Genomic DNA, 20,444 nt, shown 5'->3' with positions numbered 1-20,444 from the left:
CTAAATCCACCTGTCGTGGTGATGTCTCAGCAGGACTGGCCTCGTTCCTCTGGCACTGATGGGAGCAAATCCAGTCGAGGCAAATTGGAACCAATTGGTGTTTCCTTGTGCAGTGGCAGGAGAATTAACTCATTGTCACTAAGGATATATCAGGACTTCCTATTAATGTCAGTTTTCAGTTTTATAACATTTTGTTAAAAGTTCCCTGGGGCTGTATTTGCTATACAGGTTTTCAGAGAAGGAAGACATATTTTATATTAAGAGCTCATTTGGTTTATTGTTAGAGGATGCTTGTGTTCAGAACTTACATGGATATTACTTTCAACAAGTAAAGACATTGTCTCCTTTATTGTAGCTACTAGTCTGCAAATGAACAATTCATCCAAATTTTCACTGAATACTTTTATTGGGGTTTGGACCAATTTAGCCAGAATTAGTACTTCTTTGCTAAGCTCAATACTTGGTAGTATAGTCATGACTTAGATTTTATAATAGATGACTCTTTTAATATTACATGCTCTGTATTAATACCAAACTTCCATGTTTTGCTAGAAAAGGACTATATTTTGCCATAGGGTTTGAACATGCAACTTTTGCTAATTTAAATAAAGGTCAAAAGGACAATTTCAAGCCTTATAATAGATTTTCATTTGCCATTTTTCTCTTTATTATTCTAAGTGGATCTTTAAATGTCCTAGCTAGTTTTATAAGTTTGAAGATATATTACTTTGCAACAGTTCTACTCTGGTTTTTGGTTTTTATATCTATTTTCATTGCTGTCATTATTACTATTTCTCACACTGTTTATTTATGGTGTCATTTTTGCTTAAGGCCAGTTGAGGTGTGATTGTTCTGCCTTAAGCACCATTTTTCCCTGTGGCATGAAGACGAACACAGTGAACAGTGGAAGCTGCAGATTGTTGTTGCTGACATTCTGTTTATCAACAATAGAAATAAGCTTATGGCTCCTCTCAAGGTGGGCTCTTCCAGATGTTTTTCTCCTCTCAGACTTGCTGATGTAAATCAGAGGTAATACTATTTATTCCAGTTAAATATGGTGTTTCTCAATGAGGAGACCCTCCTGGTGACTTGTGCCATGTTGCTGATCACACAGAAATATAATTGCCAAAAGTGTTCCCCTTTGCCTACAATTTTGCCATAGTTTTGTGTAGTCAGTGTTTCCCAGAGTCCTGCTGTTCCTAGGGAAGCAGGAACCCCAGCCAAGAGGGAAAACAAAGCACTGCTGTTTATTGTCTTTGCAGCTTTCTCTTGTGTGCTTTAGAGGCAGTCCACAGGTCAGGATACCTTTGGTATCAAGAAAGGAGTGGAATTGGAGTCTGTTTCATGTGTTTCCACGTGGAAGGCCATCAGCTCAGTCTTATAGCTATACCACAAAGTTCTCCTTGTCTCCTGCTTGCAGCAAGAGTCCTCCAGCTTTCAGAGGCTGACTCTCCATTTTCTGTAGTTTCACCATGGTTTGATCACATTCTTTTGGAAATTGGAAGATCTGTTGAAGAGAATCCAAAATGGTGTTGCAGCCAATAAGAAACTGGGAGGTTGTGCTGTCATTCAGAGGGCCCTTGACAGCCTGGAGAAATGGAGCAATAGAAACCTCACAAAATCCAGAGAAGGTAAATGTGAGGTCCTGCAACTAGGAAGGAATTAATCCATGACCCAGTGCAGGCTGGGTCTGAGCAGCTGGCAGGAGCTTTGCAGCAAAGGCCTGGGGGTCCTGGTGGACACCAAGCTGACCATTAGCCATCAACATGCTCTTGTGGCAAAGGTTAACAAGCTCCTGGGCTGCATCAGGCAGGTGATCCTTGCCCTCTGCTCAGTGTTGGTGGGATATCTGGAGAGCTGTGTCCAGCTCTGCCTCTCAGTACAGGGGTGATGTGGACACACTGGGGAGAGCTCAGCACAGGGCTGGGAAAGTGATTTACAGCCTGGCACGTGTGCCATATGGGGAGAGCCTGACAGAGCTGGGGTTACTCAGCCTGGAGAGAGAAGGCCTGGGGGGTCTCATGGATGTTACAAATATCTGATGGGGGTCAGTGAAGACAAGGAAGCCCAGCTCTGCTCAGCAGTGCCTGGTGAAAACACAAGGAGCAATGGGCACAACCTTACAAGGGCAAGGAGAACCTTCCTGGCTGTGAGGGTGATCAAACTCTGGAGCAGGTTGCCCAGAGGGATAATGGGAGACTCCCTCCTTGAGTGTATGAAGAACTGGAGTGGACATAGCCCTGAGCAACCAGTTCTGAGCAGCAGGGTTGGACAAGGTGATGTTCAGGTGCCTCTGTGGACCTCAGTGATTCTGTGAATCCCTTACCCACACCCCTACTTCCCAGATCCTAATATACATTCAGATCTTGCTGCCACAAAGTCTCTCACCGTGAGAATAACTGGTCTCCAGGCAGTGCCGTGCTCAGCCCCCTGTCCTGGTCAGTCAGACAGACACCTGGGTGTGATGGAGATGCTTGGAAATTGTGAAGGCATGTGTTAAATGTCCTCCTTCCTCATACTTCTGCCGAGAGTTTTGTGGCTCTGCAGTTCTTGTTTGGTTACTTTTGCTTAACTCCATATAACTTGTGGGATGGTTTTGTTTGCTATTTTTTTCTGTAAATGACTGTGATTCTGTAGCTTTCTTCAAAGCACTTCATTTGTTAGCATCTGATTCACAATATAGAAGTTGTTTGTTAGTTTTGACCAGGCACAGAGACAATACACAAAGTATTTCAATTTATTTAGTTGAATAAGCAGAATCTTGAAAAATAGATCTTTTATTTCCATTGCAAATACTTGTCTTCATAAATTCAGGATTTGCTCCACGAGAGTTTGCAGATACATCTTTTAAATTCACAAACATCCGTCCTCCTAGACCTGTTTGTTAAAATATTAAGATGTGACAAACAGAAAGAAGTTTAAGCTTACTAATTTAAAGATATGCAATAATTTTTCCAGAGCCATTTCTTCATTATTTGCTCAGTTCTAATTTGGCCTCTTTGCCACCAAGACGTGAGCCAGACCCCTAACTCATTTTAAATAAATTACTGAACAAATGATAATGACTTTTGGTCATTATCAGCATGGGCTAAATTCATGCTGGTTTTCATCAGATGAAAGGCTGTGTCACACTCCGATTCCCTTGAGCCATCCAGTCCCTCAGCTATCAGCAGCACTTTAATTTTCTCTTAGAGACAGTATAATGTGAGCACTCAGCCTGGTTCACTCAGAAAATGTGTAATTTTTCATACTTTCAAACACAGATGTTCTACCAAGTTTCATCCAGAGAGGCTAAATCTACATTTTAAAGCAAGGACACCCTAGATGTTACTTTTGAAATAACATACAACATGGTACAAAGAAATAAATGAATATAATTGTATAACAAAAGTTATAAATCAGACCCAGGAGACAAGAATAACAAAATAAAAGTGAAAAATTCACCTTTTAATTACAGTGGTGAAGCCTCTGAGATTGTGAAAACATTCATTTGTATAATTCTGATGTATACTGTCCTTGCAGGAGAATTTGCAAAACATCTCTCTTGAATATAATCTTGCAGATGAGAAAAAGTTCTTTTTTTTTTTTTTTTTATTCTCAAAAATTATATAATATCATTCTAAGAAAACACTTACTGGCATGACAATATTTTATCCACTGAAATCACAACCAGACCTTTAAAGAAAAACATTTCACAAGAAATACTTTCTTTTAAATCTCAATCTTAAATCTTTCTGTTAATTTTTTTTTTCCTTATTAGAGCATAATAGTTTTTTCCTTTCCTAGATTTAGCATATTATTATTATCACACCACAGACCTTCTGGATGTGTGCTCCTAGTCTCCAGGACATCAGAAAAATTTGAAATTTTCCTGAGGATGAGTGAACTGTTGATATTTTGGTGCCCCTGGCAGAGCAGGACGTGCCGAGCTGTTGGTGTGGGAGCTGCCAGGGAAGCCAAGGCAGGGCCAGGTTCCCAGGGCCCATGTATGTCCCCTGCAGCCCATGGGGACAAACAGCTCCCACAGCCTGACACACAGGGGTTGTGAATTTAAAAGATGTGTCTGCAAACTCTCGTGGAAAGCAAATCCTGAATTTATGAAGACAAATAAAAGATCTATTTTTCAGGATTCTGCTTATTCAACTAAATAAATTGAAATATTTTGTGTATTGTCTCAGTGCCTGGTCAAAACTAACAAACAACTTCTATATTGTGAATCAGATGCTAACAAATGAAGAAACAGAGAAGTTAAGTGAAGCCATAGGGGTCAAACCTGAACTGAGAATATTTGGGACTCCTCCTGCAGGCTCAGAGGAACAGGCCCATGGACAGGGAGCTCCCACTGCCCGGGGGCTGTGTTGGAACCTCACCCACCTCACTGGGGGATGGAGACAGCGACTCGATGGGCAAGTTTGGCTTTTAGCTTTGGGTTTGGTCTCCTCACTATTCTACAGAATGTCACTGCTAAACTTGTCACAGTTCTTTGTAGATACATTTCTGAAATGTTGCCAGCACTTACAAAGAGATTAATCTCTCCTTCCTCTCTGCAGGAGTTTTCTTGAGGAAAACATTTAACATATTTGCTCTTCTTTCAAGTAGATTTTGTCTTGCCCTATATAGAAATATCATGAGACGTCAACAAAGGGTATCTATATGCTATATAACAAACACATATCAGTTTAATATTGGCTTGTGAACATCTGACACTTCAGAAGCAGCGGAACTGTGATTCAGTTTCTCAAAAGCAAATGATACAAGGTAGCAGGCCCTAATATATTCTTCTGTGAGGAAATACCTGGAGGCAAGGATAACACAGGCATTGTCACGGAAATCCTGCCACCTTTGCTGGGGAGCTGGCTTTGCACACTCTTCTCAGGAGCTGGGGGGAAGAGGAAGCTAAAGTTTGATGCAGCCCAGAAAATCCAGTGGGTTCTTGCTTTAACCTTTCATTTCTCCTGCACATCTTCATGGCACTCTGGTGTCACCTTCCTCACAACCAGTGTCTGTCTCTGGCCAGGCTGGCTGCCAGAACACCCTGGTGTCCAATGCAGAGCAGAGACTGGCCTGGGGCCACGCTGGTCCAGCACACACGTGGGGGCAGAGCCTCAGCAGGCTGGCTGGGACTGTTCCTCTGTGAGCACAGGAACGAGGGCCTGCTGGGATATGTGGGGAAGCAGCCGATGCTGTAGGATGTTAACAGTGTTTTAAAGCTAGAATCACAAGCTCCTGAGCTACCTTGGTCCTACAAAACCCACAGGGAAGCTTCTGTGAGGGTTTTGGGTAGGATGGGATGGAAGAACCTGAAAATTATGAAAATCTAGAGGTCAAAATTACTTCTGATGAATGTCATGCCAGATGAATATGTAAAAAATACGTCTAGTTACTCTTTCCCTACTTTGTACATTACTTTTGTACTGAACTTGACTGCAGTCTGTCATTATGGACAGAAATGTGTCTTATATCGTTTGAAAAATGAGGCTGATGATGAAACATGAAGCCTTCTGTTGCTTACAGCAACAGTTATTGGTGATGACTTTTCAGAATGCTTTTAGGATACTTTGGCTGTGGGTTGAAGTAATAACTGAGGGGAAAAATATCAGAGCATTCAGTCAGACGGGGTATAATATTTTTTCTCATTGAATTTAAATGGGAAATAAAAGAGATCAAACATTTCTGGTAAGGTTTTTACTCTATAGAGTCACTGCTGTAACTTCATTGGCTTCATCAAGGCAGCATCCTGTATCTTCCATATTTGCTTACTTACCTGTGAAGTCAATCAGACAGAAAGGGTGGGCTGCTAATTAAAAAAAATAAGGTGTTGTAAACCTCCTTTAAGAAAATGAAAATTGGAAATATGTTAAAGACTAATTTCACTTTGTAGCACCGCAATTTTCAGTTTTAACTTCAGATTTTCCATTTGCTTTCAAAATACGTGAAAAAAAAGTCAGTTTGTAATTTCTCCAGTGTTTCTTTCATAGTTAAAACTATTGAGTTGTATGACAATGTACACTGAATATAGGAAGGGAGATTATCTCTTCTTTAGTATCTAATTGTTTTATTATTACTATTCTTTTCTTGTCTACAAATGCAGAAAATTTTAGGATTTGTTTTAAGTAAACGACATTATTTAAATTCATAAATTTGTTTAAGCCTCAGTGGGTTACTCTGGCTTGTAAGGCTATTACTTTCCCAGTTGCAAGCAATAATGATGCTGCAAAGATATTCCATTGGAGAAAATATTTAAATAAACGCTCTTCATCCAAAAATGAGATGCAGCATATTTACATTTTTATTTGATGAAGCCTGTTCCTGCTATCTTTGTTCTTAATTTGGTCTCTAAAGAATTAGTAGTAAGAGGAAAAATAGTCTGTAAATATGTATGAAATCAAATTTAGAGGGTAGGCTAAAAGGTATTGACTGCCAGCAGTGCTGAACAGCAGGAGGCAAAATTTCCTCCATAGTTTTCTTCTTGGCTGGAAACACATTGCCTTCCATCTAGATTATTTAATCCTCCAAATGCACATCAAAGCTTCTCATCGGGTGGTGTGTGTCTTTACAGGCAGCTGAATGTCAAAGATCTAGCTTAAAGATTTTTTGAGAAATGTAAAACATAATAGATCCCAGATAATAACCCAGCAGTGGAGCTCCTGGGCCAGTCCTTCCAGCCAAGCGTTGGTGCCACAGGTTGGAGTTAATCTTTGTGGCAAAAGGAGGAACAAATCTGCTACGTGAGGATTTGTGACATCCTTCCCAGAGATGGAATAAAGTGATCGAGTCGTGTTACTGGACTAATATTGGCTTGTTAACAATTCCCATCTCTCTTTACACTTGTGCCTTGCCAGAACAATGGGCTGTGAGTTATCTCACTCCTCCAGCCCAATTAGACACTGGAAAAATGGATGCAGAATATGCATGAAACATTTTCCACTCGAATATTCCTAACAGGATGCAGCTTCAGCACTGTCCCTCTGATTCAATTCAGTCTTTGGCAAGAGCTTATTCCTTCTAAGGATTGCATCAATTCTCATGAATGATTATCTCATTCTTAGGGAGTATCTTAAAAACCTTTTTAACAATTTTGGTTTCTGTTTCTGATCTTGAATTTTGCTCTGACATGAGTATATAGAATAGCCAGGCATTGGTGAGGAGTCCCACAAGGAGACTTTGCAGGAACGTGGAGCCTAAGAGTGTTTTACATAAAAATAAAAAGGGGCAGAAATAAAAAAGGAAGGAGGAATTAAAAAACCCACCCCTCTTCATTCTGCAGTGTAGATTTCGTGTTCTTCCTTTTTGCATTAAACTTTCCTTCATTTTTATTTGTTTAAGTGCCACTGATACAATATTTCCTATAGATGGCTCAGCTGTGACACAGAAATAAGGCTGATTACTCAGGGGTTTCATTTCACATCTGTTTAAGACAGCCTTATTTTTTAAATCCTGAGCAGTCTTGTTCCCATCTCTACCCATGACCTTCCCTTTCTTTTTTCTTCTGTTATCCTCTCCTTGTAGTCCCTTTCCTTTCAAGCAGCCTTCTCTCTGGAGGTGTGAAGCTCTGGTTGTGCTGCCTGGGCTGGCTGCAGAGGAGCCTGGCTGTGTGCTGGGGCTCAGGGCTTGCCAGTCTGTGCCCAGGGGGTGATGCTGTCAAGGGGGGCTTTACTTCTGCCTTTGCTTCTCTCTTGGTAGGCGAAGGAGCCAGCATTTGCTCTGCTTTCCAGTGCAGAGCAGCCAAACATCACCCTCAGTGCCCAGCCTTTGACTGGATGTGAGACACTCAGCAGTCAGGGAATGATTTAGTGCAGTGTGTGGCCTTTCACTTCTCACTGGAAACTGGTCTGATGAGATGCAAAGCCACAAGTCCTGTTCAGTTCACTGGCTGATTTAAGGGCTCCTGGTGTCTGAGAGGTGCTCAGGGCTACTCTGGATGAGACTGTAGCAGGGACATGACTTTGTTGTCACACCAGTGCAGAAGTGCACAAAACCAGCAGCACTGCCCAGTGAACTCAACAGTCAGCAAATAGTAATCCATCTTGCACGGAATCCTACGCTAATTATTTACAATAAGAAGAAGATTTAACATCAAAGAAATGCATCACAGTAGGCATTATGTAATTAACTAAAGATGTATTGCATCCAAGCAATGGGGAACGTGCATTTATCACCTTGAAGCATTACTTTAATTTTTTCAATATTCTTTTAATATTTTTAGTGGTTTCAACATATTATTTTTTATTATTATTAATTGTTCATTTGACATAAAACCACCATAATACCATCTTTTTTTCCCCTTTTTTTAAATGATTTCAGGAAACTCAGCAAAATTTCCAAGAACAAGTATAAATGACTGTAAATGTAATGCTTCTTATATTCACAATCTCTGTTTCTCAGGCTAAGTGTGATTGCTTAATCCTTAAAGTGATTTGTTTAGAAAAGCCCGTTTTTATCCTGTTCACTAAGTGATATCACTAAATACAGAATAAATATAGAACTTGTAGAAGTTCATGGAAGATTTTTTTGGTGAAAAAATAGCTACAAAATTAAAATTAAAAATCTTTAAAACACAGTAGAAAGGAAGGGGGTTTTCTACTAAAAAACAAATTGATGTTGGTTTCAATGGGCAAATACAACCCCTGAATCTTTTATGTGACATCCTCTGTGAACAGGTTTTATAACAATTCTGTATATTCTGAAGACAGAAACTTGATGTCAGGGCCTTTCATCTCTGGTCAGCAGAGTAGTTTGTCAGGAGAGTTTTCAACTCTAAAAGCATCAGTAACTCATCAGAATATTTGTTGGGCTTTTCTGACAAAGGCAGCAATTGTCTGCCAAGAAGAACGTGAGTTTCCTTGCCTTGCCCAGGGACAGGTCCCGCAGTTGCCAGGCTGTTCCCCCCTTTGGGAGCAGGACTGGCCTCACACTGCAGTGCTGGCAGCACAGAGCAGCAGGACCTGCAGGGCCCTTCCCCTGGGGGACACCAGGGCAGTGACACCAGTGAGGAATGGCTCACATAGACATCACACCAGGGGACAGAAGGAAACTCCTAAAATCAGAGTTCACAAATGGTGTTCCTGGTTGGAAATCGAGCTTTTGGAGTCCTGAGATGCCCATGGGTTGGGAAGCCCTATGGAGAGGTGAGGATTAACCCCTGGGGACCCAGCAGATCATAACTGTGCATGGAAATAAACAATCCAGCTGCTTAAGGGTTCTAGGAATTTAAATGCAAATAGCACTTGGTAATAATACCCCAGGGACTGTTGTTGTAGGCAATTTGTGGAGGATGCAGCACTGTAAACTTAGTTTTTGGTGCTGGTTTCCTTAGAAACTGGAACAAGGTATTATTCAGGACACAAAATAATATCCTGTTTCAGTGGCTGAGGATCTTGAACTAAAAAGTAATTGATTTTGCATGAGACAGTGGATTGTCATGTGCTTTTTCTAGGAACTGTTATGGCACATGTCTGTATGTTGGAATTGTTTCTGATCTGCTGTTTTAGTTCCAGTGATCTCACTGTGTAAGTACTGAAACTGTTGAAAACTGTTTAAAATTAGCTTTTAAACCATTCAGGGGGTCAGTTGTAAGTACTTCATTAATAATCTAATCACTCCCCAAACATGCCCACTGTTCTGCTTCTTATCAGGAAATAAATCTTCCCGTGTATCTCTGTCATGAAACACCACATTTGATGTGTTTAGCAAGTAAATGTGTATAAAGTACATCATAGACTTATGAATAATCCTTTTTGGAATATGGGATAAACAGATAAAGAGCTAGGGAGAATTGTAAATAGTTATGCCTACAGGGAGGCATTGAGGTTATTTCCAGATTTTTTCCATGAAGTTGCAGAGTACCTGAATGGAGCATTTCTTCAGACTGTCTGGGAAAGTTGTGTTAGAGCTGGGCACTGTTGCTCTCATTTGTGCACCTATTTGAACAGTTAAGTGTGCATATAAGAATGTTTAGAACATGTTCAAATTTGAATGAACAACTCAAATGACCACTGGAAACCAGTTACTTAAAGGTGGAAACATTGGCTTGCTGAAAATTGAGTCCATGGTAGCCTGGACTGGTCACCTGGAAAATAAACTGAGGGGTTTTTGTAAATAGCGGTCTGGTTTATAAAACTAGTTTTATGGAATACTAGATGCTCTTTCTCCAGCTTCAGGTTTGAAAAATGTTCTATTAGTACCTTATGCATTTATTGTATAATTTCAAAAATCTTATCAGAGGTATTGCTAGTGAGCACACATTGCTTCCTAGTCAAATTTCTAAAGAGTTATTTGTTAAAAGACCGTTCTTAATTTTTTATTTTCTCAAAATATGTGGTACATTTTTGTTTTGTCTGTTCTCTCTAAAACAAATACGAGACAGTTATCGCTGGCAAAATGAAATTCCATGCTTCATATAAACCTTTTTATCATTGTGTTCTTGTGAAAATCATTATTTTGTGGATGCTAAAAATAGATGAAAGGTTATTCATAATCAATTTTGCCAAAAAGGGATTTTATAAAAGGCACTTCCTCAAAGTTTCTTTTAATATACTACAGTTTACCATATATTTATGTGAACACATGTTCATGTCAGCTTGGAACGTGTATCTTTCCCCTCTCTCCCTCCAAGCATATGTCACTTTTATCCAAGAAATACTCCTTTTTTTTTTTTTTTAGTTCCAAATGCTCTCTGCACCCAGAAGTTCATTGTCCAACAGTTTTCCTACAAGGACATTGCAGAAGAATCCATAAGGTACAAATATGCTATTATACATTCAGGTGCTGTTCAGGTATTAATGTTATGGCAAAGAAAAGTTGGAGCTTTCATGAATTTAAATATTTTTCATATAAACTATGTAAATATAATGATTAACAATCAGCTACATTCACTATTCAGGACATGCAATGTAGCATTTTTCTAATTACACTTACCAGTGTGGGAGGATATGACTGCAGAGGAAGATTAAACTATTTGTATTTATTCAGTGTTGCTTTATAGCATTAACCAGGAAACTCACTTTTGCAGTGTTGAATGCAGGAATCTGGAGTAACCTGAAGAATTCCATTAGGGTGGGAGCAGCCTGAGCCAGGCTTGGGCAGGGATGGCAGGCTCAGCTCATTCTGCACCACAGTCATTTCAGTGCCTCTCTCATGTGATCTCACTGTTGATAGTGTGATTCAAAACACAGGCGAAATTACTGCTTAATATTATGGCTTTGTCTAAAACTCTTCAAGTAAGCCAAACAAACAGAAGAAGCCCACCTGGCAGGCAGGCTCCTGTTTGCAGGTACTCATGTTTTATTAAAATAAACACGTAGTTTGCAAGCAGTGGGACTAATGAAACCTGGTGTGCCTTAGCTCTGTGTCTAGTGATGGCATTCTGTGCAGGTTTATAAAGCACAACTCCAACTGAAGATTTCCCTGAAATTAGGACATGGATAATGTCCCTCCTGTCCCACGGAATCTCTGGTGCCTGTGGAAAGATGAGCTCATATTTCAGTCTTTCCCAGAGCAGACGTCCTAATTGTGTTGGGGTTTTTTTTCCTATTTCTTTTAACAGCAGCCTATTCACACAACATTTAAAGAAGCTAAGGATCTATATAGCTACATCAGATACTGGGAAAAATATGTAAACAGAGTCCTTCACCCTGCCTCTGTCTCCTGGTCCACATCAAAAGGCACTGTGGAGTCTGGGTTCCTCAGGACAGGAGGGATATGGACCTGTTGGATGGGTCCTGAGGAGGCCAAAAAGCAAATTAAAGGGATGCAGCACCTCTGCTATGAGGAAAAGGCTGAGAGAGTTGGGGTTGTTGTGGCAGGAGAAGAGAAGGCTCCAGGGAGACCTTCCTGTGGCCTTTCACTGTGGGAAGGGGGCCAGGGAGAAGGACAGCAGGGCCTGTTGGGACAGGACAGGGGGATGTTGAAACTAAAAGAGCATTGGTTTGGGTCAGACAGAAGGTTGGAGGTTCAGAATGAGGGTGTTAAACACTGGAAGGGGTTTCCCACAGAGGCAGGGACACCCCACCCCTGCAAACATTCCAGCTGGGGTTGGAGGGGCTCTGAGGGGAACAGATCTGGTTGAAGATATCCCTGCTCAGAGCAGGGGGGTTGGACAGGGTGACCTTTGGGTGTCCCTCCCAACCCAAGCTGTGCTGGGATCTGTGCTCCTGAGGCAAGGCTGCAGAGTCCCAGTTTGCCTGCAGGGATGACCCGAGGAAGGGGTACCAGCTCCTTGTGGGGCCCCCTCCCAGCAGTGCCAGAGCTGGGATTGTCCCCCTGGGGTTTTATTTGAATGGCCACAGAGATACTGGAGTTGATGGAAGATTTATGCTGGCTGCTGGGGCTGTGCTTGCTGCCAGCTCATTCTGAGGGTTGCTCCACCCTGTCATCCCTGTCCTTCCATCCTCTGATGTCAGAGGTGTCGGTCTGGCCATGGTTGTCTCCACGCTCTTCTCAGGGAAGCTTGGAGAAATCTGGTGCTTATGATTCAGTATGGTCTTGAGAAGCTTTGTGAAACTGTTTTGGTAGATTCTGTAACAGACTCAGATGTTTTAGTTTTTCAAAAAATAATTGTTGGAATGTGGATGTAGTTGTGTAATGGTTCACCTTCACAGGACAAATTATACGTGGTTTCTGCCTGTGGTAGAAAAGGGAAACGGATCCTTCAGTGTATTACTTTGTTAATTTGTAGTGTATATGCACAAATTAACAAGGATGTTTTAGTTCAAATACCCTGATGAACTGTTAGTGTAGTCAGACTGTGTTAAAATAATTCCAAAATTGATGTTTGACGATGTTGACACTCTGGTGATGCTGTGATGTTTACATCACAGCAAACATGACTTGAATCAACTGAGTGCAGTGCTTTGAGAATATTATATTGAATAGGTGGTTTTAAAGGCTAAAGAGTGTGAGCCCTGGGATCCCCAATACTGGGCATTGTTTGTTAACTGGCCACACTGTGAGTGGTGGGAGATGGTTCCAGTAGGACTTGGTGAGAGTGCTTATAATATAATAATCAAGACTAATAAATATTTATCTAGTTGTTTATTCTAGTCCCTGATATTTACTATACATGGAAACATAATTTATGTAAAAACTGAAAACAGATTGTATAAGTCTTTCTAGAAGGTCAGTTAATAACAAAGTGCTTTACTACCTGGGCTTTGCTTGGCAGTCAAACACAGATTCAAATGGGAGAAAAAAATGTGATGGAGACAGAAAATGGGGGAAAAAATGAGTGTGTTTAAGTATTTGTACCCATCTATCTCCTGAAGTTCCACTTCTGCTGTTTAAGAGGAATTGGTTGGTTGTTCTTTGATTTTTAATTTTTTTAAAGCTTTTTTAACTTCTGCTAAAAAAGCTGCCAATGCTTCATTCTGCATTATTTGTTTGGAGTTTGACTTTATTCTAAAAGCAGCCTCAGTGTTTTTAGCACTACAAATTCACCAAATGGATTCTCAGAGACATTAGTGCAAAAATAAAGAAGAAAGGAAAACAAAACCAGAAAAAGAATACTACTTGGAAATTATGTAAAACCAATATAGCAAGACCATCAAAGTGCTTTAAAATCTACAGAAATGTAAAAGGCAAAGTATTATGTTTGTGTAGTTTAGCATATTGTTCTCTAGAAGAAGGACTGAACTTGCAATCATTGCATGCAGAACAGATTTCTGCATATTTGAACATCCCTGTTCCCTTGTGATTTACAGTCTTATTCTTTTGCATCTTTTCTTGCATTTAGAGGGTAAGTTTTTTGAGCTGTGGACTTTCTAAACTTAAAATACCTTTTTAAAAAGTGTGTATGGTGAGGTTTTCCTGCAGTTCCTAAATGCTTCCCAGAAGTGTTAATTAGCTGATACTGCCCATTATCCTGCTTGCTAAATGAGGCCCCATCAGAGGGCAACACCAACAGAAATGCTTCCACCCCCCAGTGGTGAGAGCAGCTCCTGCCCAGTGCTCGTGTTTGTGTTGGGATGGGTGGTCCTGGATGTCTTACACTCACTGTGTCCTGCACTCTGATCATTCAGAGAGCACCTGCCATCAAGGTGCCATTTGGCTCATAATGTTTAGGTGGGTAAAGCCTTAAACCCAAAGAGTGGTCTGAACACTTCGTGCAGTGTCCAAATGGACACAAATTTTCTCAGTCTCTACATGGAACCTTTCAGGAGTGTACATACTTGAAAAGAATAATGTACCTGCACCTGCAGATGATACAAGGCATAGGTTGCTGGTAACAGCCCATCTTGTATTTTCCCTGTTTCCTCATTTCCTGCACTAGCAAGTGCTGTAGATCTCAGAAGGTGTAGGCATGGAAATTTTTATTACTAAATTGGTTTGTAGTCAGCTGCTCTAAATTGCACGGGGATGTGGAAAAAGGAGAGTTATATATGGGACTATATTGCATTGAAAATAAAGGGATTTAGGAACAGCTGCTGAAAGAAGAATCCTGGTAATCAGAAAAGTATTACATTGTGAGAGTAGTACAGGGTAATGTCATTTGCTGGGATGGTGGAATTTATTGTTGTGATTCACACGTTTCTAGTCATGATAGATGGGAGCAGAGAATCCTCAAAAGGCTTGTGTCTGTCTTTCCTGGAGAAGGTGTTTTTAGACATGAATTATAGTGCATCATCTGGCTTTGGTAAATAATCTAATGGTGTTTTTAAAAGCAAGTCACAGTAGACCCTGTGTTTCCACATAAAATTGTGTATAAAAAAATTATATGAGGTAGGTTTTATTTGGTTTTGTTTGTTTGATTTTTTTTTTTTTTAAACTATGGCATAGAGGTCAAGTTGTCTTTGACCATGAAGAGAAGTTTGTTTTTATTTGTTAATTCAGACTTCTTGTAGGGCATGTGCTAGAAAGCTCATGTATCAAAGCCTTAACTGTGGCTTTAAAGACATTTTGTGTTCATTAATTTTGATAAGTCATAATTTGGACTGGGTAGAAGAGGGCCAGGGGAATTATATTTTTTTTTTTCCCTTGAATATTCTGCTTTACTTGGAATCATGTTATGCAAGGGAGAAAAACAACCAAACAGAACCTGCCTGGTGGTGTGTCCTCACAGCTGCTTCTGCAGCTCATAAACACTGCTCAGCAATTCAGCACTCAGAGCTGGATGAAGATATCACAAGTGGAATTAATCTCCTCTGGCCTAAGCGAGTTTTGACTCCATGCTTATGCCAAGTCCCAGTGAGAGGAGCCCATCTAGGCCCAGAGCATCAGTTCTTTACTTCCATTGTGTACCACTGTGGATTTCTGGCAGTTTGTGAAGGCAAAGCCTGATTCTGCATCTTTATCTGAAGTTTCAAACTGCTACAGGCTGAACCATCCTGCCAAAGACATTTCTTTTCTCTGTCTTTCCAGTCTGGTGAACTACCTCTTTATTTTTTTATATTTTGTTTTGTGAGACTGGGCTCCTGTGCAGATGAATTGCAGGAGGTTTGCTTGATGAAAAGTTACCACAAGAGAAAAGCTTGTAACTGAGTTCTTTGCCCCAGAAATACAGATCCGTGTCAGACTGGGGGTTTGTGGGGACACGAAGAAGGGGAGAGCCCCCAGCTGCCACTGCTGCAGTTCCTGCAGGGCTCCAGGGCTCCCTGCAGCTGGGTGGGACCTGCCCCTGCTGCCAACCCAAATGGGATGGGCTATGGAAATATTACAGAATAATTACTTACCTAAAAACATTATAGTCTCCCATATAAGCTTGGAGACTGCATTCAAAACCATTTCATGCAGTAGTCTCCAAAACAGTCTTGGAGGAATATGAATCCCAGATTTCCTGCCCAGGTAGAGCATTGCAATACCAGATCCACTGAGCTATTGCTCAGCTATGCTGAGGGATCTGCCTGAGTGCTGAGGGTTTGACTGAGGCTACAGGAGAGCACCTGCTTGCTTTGCTGTCTCCTGGAATATTTTACTGTTTAGGTCTGTATGGCTCTTTTCCTGCAGGAGAGGAGAGAGAAAGTTGAGGAAGTTTGTAAATGTGTGGCCTCTTTAATTCTGAATTTCTCTTTGCTTTAGCTATTTTAGCACCTTCTGCAGTATTTTAATGTATACATCTTTCCCCTTAAGTTGTATACTGTTGCTAACATGGCTCTTTACTAACTGCTTTCATAGATCTCTTTTGTGTAAATAAAAAGATAAGTACCTTCAAATGCATCTCTGACATCTCAGACTTACTCCATCCCACATTCCACATCTCCTGATGTAGTGCTGACATGCTGATTTCCTTTTTAGACTCAGAGCTGTGCAGCTCTTCCCAACCCTGCCTTTCCCAGTCCTTAGGGTGTAGGATGGTGGACTTTTCAGGAGCAGTGTGTGCCAGGCCCCTGTGTGTCACCTGCACCTCCCTCTGCTGAGCTTCCCTCCTCTTTGATGGGGTTTTCATGCATTTGTTGCTGCATGTCCTGAGTCCTTCCCAGGCTCTCAGTCACTCACCAGTGTAACTCTGCTGCCCAGGCAGGCTGACCATGCAAACAGACCCTTGTGACCCTCAAAATCATCCTTAGCCTTCTGAGAGCCAGCTGCTTCAGAAGACTGTTCTTCCCAGTGTCACTGCATTTTCTTGGTGTCAGTCCTTGCTTTTAGTGTTGCCTTCTCTCCCCTCCATCCCTATTTCTCTGTAACAGCTGCTGATCCCATTTCCTGGAAAGAGTATCCATCATTCCCATTTGACAAATGCTTCCTCTTTTTTTTTGATATAGTAAATTTTTACCTATCTTCCAATTAGATAAGTTTTGTCTTTACCAATAGCAGACAGCAAGCCTCATATCCTCTAATTTTCCTTGTTCAAGACCCCTGTTGGAGCAAACCATTCTGCAGCAAATTAAATTATCCTCCACAGTCTGTTTAGACATAGTTAATGTGCATCACTTGAGTTTTCTCAGACAGCAGGGGGTTCTCAGGCCACAAAGTAAAATCCTCCATCTAGTCTGTAATAAATCAAGTTAATTTAACACCTCAGACCTACAAAACCTGAATTTCCTGCTCCACTTCTAGGAGAAAAGCTCACAAGAGAGCAGGTTAAGTAGCCTGTTCCTAGCAGGAAAAGCACTGCAAACCCAAACCCCAGCGAGGTGGGGGCTGTGTGACAGAGGAACAGCCACGTTCCCCTTCTCAACCCTGCTACCACTTGCCTTAGACAGAAGCATTCCTCACACTCCAGCTGCAGGGTCTCTATGATTGGATGGTTTTGGACATCCTCCTCTTTTTCTCAAAACAGTCTCCAGAATCCCAGGCAGTTTTGAAAAATGAGTGTTTTGTTTACTCATTTTTAATGATGAGGTAGGGGAAAAGACTTGTTTTTCCTGATTGCACCCAGGATTAAATTCCTTGGGGAATTACAGATTTTCAGACACGTACAACATTTTTTGTTTAGAATTGATACCAAAAAGAATTATCATTTTCTTTGTTCCTTTTAATTCTGTGCAGATAAAATTTACATGGCAACCTTCTAAGAAGGCTGGCAAAAAAGGGTGAAGTCTCAATGAGATGAACAAGGCGTTACATGAACAACTCCTTCTATTAATAATGGGAGTTGTGTTCCTTTTCCCTGTGTACTCTGTTGAAAACTGTATCCCTAAAGAAGTTGACAACAAATATGCTTTCCCTGTTTAAGTTGCAAAGCACAGTAACATCAAGGTCACTTGCTCCATTTGACGGAAGGAAAAAAGCACTGTATAAAATATGGATAGAATGTCAATCAAAGCTGGGTTTGTAGTATACACTATGGTAATGTGAGTCAGATTGCTTTTTTATTTTTAAACACAACTAGATATGGTAGTTTGGCAGCAGTGTTTTCACAAAGACAGAGCCTTCAAACTCCTTCATAGCAAGACTGGAAATCCTGCCAGGTAAAAAAAAAAAATGTTATTGAAAACCTTTCTTCCCTTATAGGCCCATTTTGACAGGAAATCTTTGAGAGACAGCAGCAATGAAGTGCCCAGAGATTTCATCTGTCTTCTTTTGCTTCAGGAAATGCTGAGCACAGGCTCCCCTATTAGGCAAAATACACGAAATACCAAATCCCCTTAACAATCATCTCCAGTCTGCTCTTGGGTTGACAGCTTTCTGTGTCCCAGTCTGTCAGACAGGGCCTGTTACTGAGACTCCTATTACTGGGACCAAGGGGAAAGTTTTCGACAGGGCTTTGAGGGGAAAAAACATATTGTCAGTGCTTTCAACTTATCTCATCCAATCAGTTTTGTGGGGACTTAATCAGAATAAAATACACCTTGCTAGAAATACATCACAGTGATTTTCCTTCTGCTCCAGAGTGCTGACATAAAGATTCAGTCTGAAGGCATTGTCTGTCATCCTGTGTGATCCGGTGAAATTCGGCACATTTCAGCTGCTGCATTGTAATATCCAGTAGTATTTTTTGTTTGTTTTTGACAGATGCCAAATTAAAAATTTAAATAATGTTTCAAGAATGAAAATGACAGCTTGCAGTAATTCTGCAGGTGTCCAAGCAGATGTACTTCCAAATATAATTAGACAAAATATGTACAGATTGCAGGAATTATGAAAAAATTGACACCAAATTTTCATGAGTAGACTGTCTACATTGGGACATTTTAGCTACTTTTAAACTATTAGTTATTAAGAAACTTTCATACACTTACAGGACAATGAATGCACATGAAATGTAAACCGGTTTAAGCAAAAAAAAGCCAATCTTGTATTTGAGCATGGAGTAAGAAAAAAAAAAAGAAGTTGAAGTGTTTTAAACTGGTATAGTCTTAAGGAGTTTCCTTGAGGAATTTTGTCAACCAGGCAAGTAATAGAGAGAGGTATGTAAGAAGTATTACAAATATGGATTCTTCCCTCCAACTGTTATTGAACAAAGTTATTTCACGGATTTTGCAAGGTGCTTTCATGATTTATACTAGGGGAAGAGAAAACAGAAAGGGAAATGGAATATGCTTATTTATTTCCAGTAGGGTATCTGCATTTCCCTGAGTGCAGAGGTAAAAACTGGAAAGAAAGCTGATCTTTGAAGTTCTTCTAGCTTGAATTGGGGATTGTGTGTCTGCACTGCCTCCCAAGAAAATGCATTCCAGGGCTACCCTTAGATATTAAACATTCTGCCCCTCTTTTCATCCAGTGCTTAACTTTGGAGTCAGCACAACAAAAACTGAATGCTACAGGTGCTGGAAAACTGGTGAGTGACTTAGTAAAGGCAGAAAACAAGCACACTAAAAATAGTACAAAATAAGACAGGTCTCTCTCCAAATTCTCTTCTATTATCTCAGTATTTCAACAGTTATTGAATCAAATAAACAAGTGGTCCTAAATGTCAGGACTGGAAATTGGGATTCTCGTTCATCCCCTGAACGTAACCACTTGTATAACCTGTTTGAATTTAAAATCTCACTCTTTCCATTCTTCATCTACAGCCCAAATAATCTCAGTTTCTTCTCTCAGTACAGTGATGCAGCTTTATCAAAAGATGTTGCTGATGCCTTGTTATCTAGCAGCCTATGGCATAATGTGTGTCACTTGGGAAATAGAGGGTGTGATCCTGAATATGCTAAAGCAGAAGGAAGAATTGAACCTGGATTTCCAATTTTCTGGGAAAGAACTCCAATCACAAACTATCATACAGGGTAGCAGGCAGACTTGCTTCTTACAGGAGTTTTCTAAAAAGGAAGTTGTGCTCATGCCACTTGTCTCCTTATGAAGAACATAAAGAATTTTAGCAGCTAATCAAGAAACACAGGGTTATGTAAAAAACCCACCCACACCACGAATTCCTCTCCCTCTGCCATGGCAGCAGCTGTTTGACAGCAGAACCCTTCTGGAGAGAGCCTGCTGCACTTGGGGGGAACAAAGACATGTCTGATCAGTACAGAGGGATGAGATTGTTCTTCAGCCTCTTCCCCTGGGCCTGGTTTGCCCTGAGCAGAAGGAAGGGAGAACCTTGCTGTGTGGGGGGGTCTCTGGGCGCAGGGAGCACAGGGAGGGGTGGGCTGAGAGCAGATGGTGATGGCAGCACTGCAGCCACTGCTGCCCCTTCAGGGAGAGGAGGAAGGGACAACACTGTTTGTTCTGCTTTATCTTTCTTTTCCTTCCTTCCTTGGATTAGTAGTAGTAAAGATTTGTTGGTCATTTTGGCCATCCTCCAGCCTGTTTCCTCCAGCAGTTCCCTCAGAGGTTTTTCAAGTTTCTGTTATCTTAAGCTGTGGGACATCTGACAAACTGCTCTGGCAGAGGAGTCACAGTTTAATCAGCACCAGCCTCAGTGCTGGCTTTTGGCATTGAGTTTGGGAGAGGGGTTTTTTGAATTTTGCTTAAGTCTCACAACCAGGAACAACTTATCTTCCTACATTTGTCACTGATAGTATGTGAATTATTTGTTAATCTTCCAGGGATCTTTCTAATAAGTTCTTTCACAAATGCGCCTCTGATTTGCTTGACTTCAATCTGGTAACAAAACTGTGTGTAAAACGGTC

General features: G+C 40.8%; 1 long non-coding RNA gene across 3 annotated transcripts in view; it reads left to right on the top strand.

The window, feature by feature from the left end:
- The window catches only part of LOC135418486 (uncharacterized), a 361,572-nt gene that overhangs the window by 298,270 nt on the left and 42,858 nt on the right, over positions 1–20,444 (top strand). For 2 of the 3 annotated variants that reach the window (XR_010432475.1, XR_010432476.1), the window contains exon 6: positions 10,663–10,738. This is a non-coding gene — a long non-coding RNA (uncharacterized LOC135418486). Of the gene's footprint in view, positions 1–830; positions 977–10,662; positions 10,739–20,444 lie in introns of those variants that run through there. The other variant, XR_010432477.1, reaches the window with a different exon arrangement.

This window comes from Pseudopipra pipra, chromosome 9 (assembly GCF_036250125.1).
Source record: "Pseudopipra pipra isolate bDixPip1 chromosome 9, bDixPip1.hap1, whole genome shotgun sequence".
Classification (NCBI taxonomy): domain Eukaryota; kingdom Metazoa; phylum Chordata; class Aves; order Passeriformes; family Pipridae; genus Pseudopipra; species Pseudopipra pipra.
This window is presented reverse-complemented; position numbering and strand designations above follow the sequence as displayed.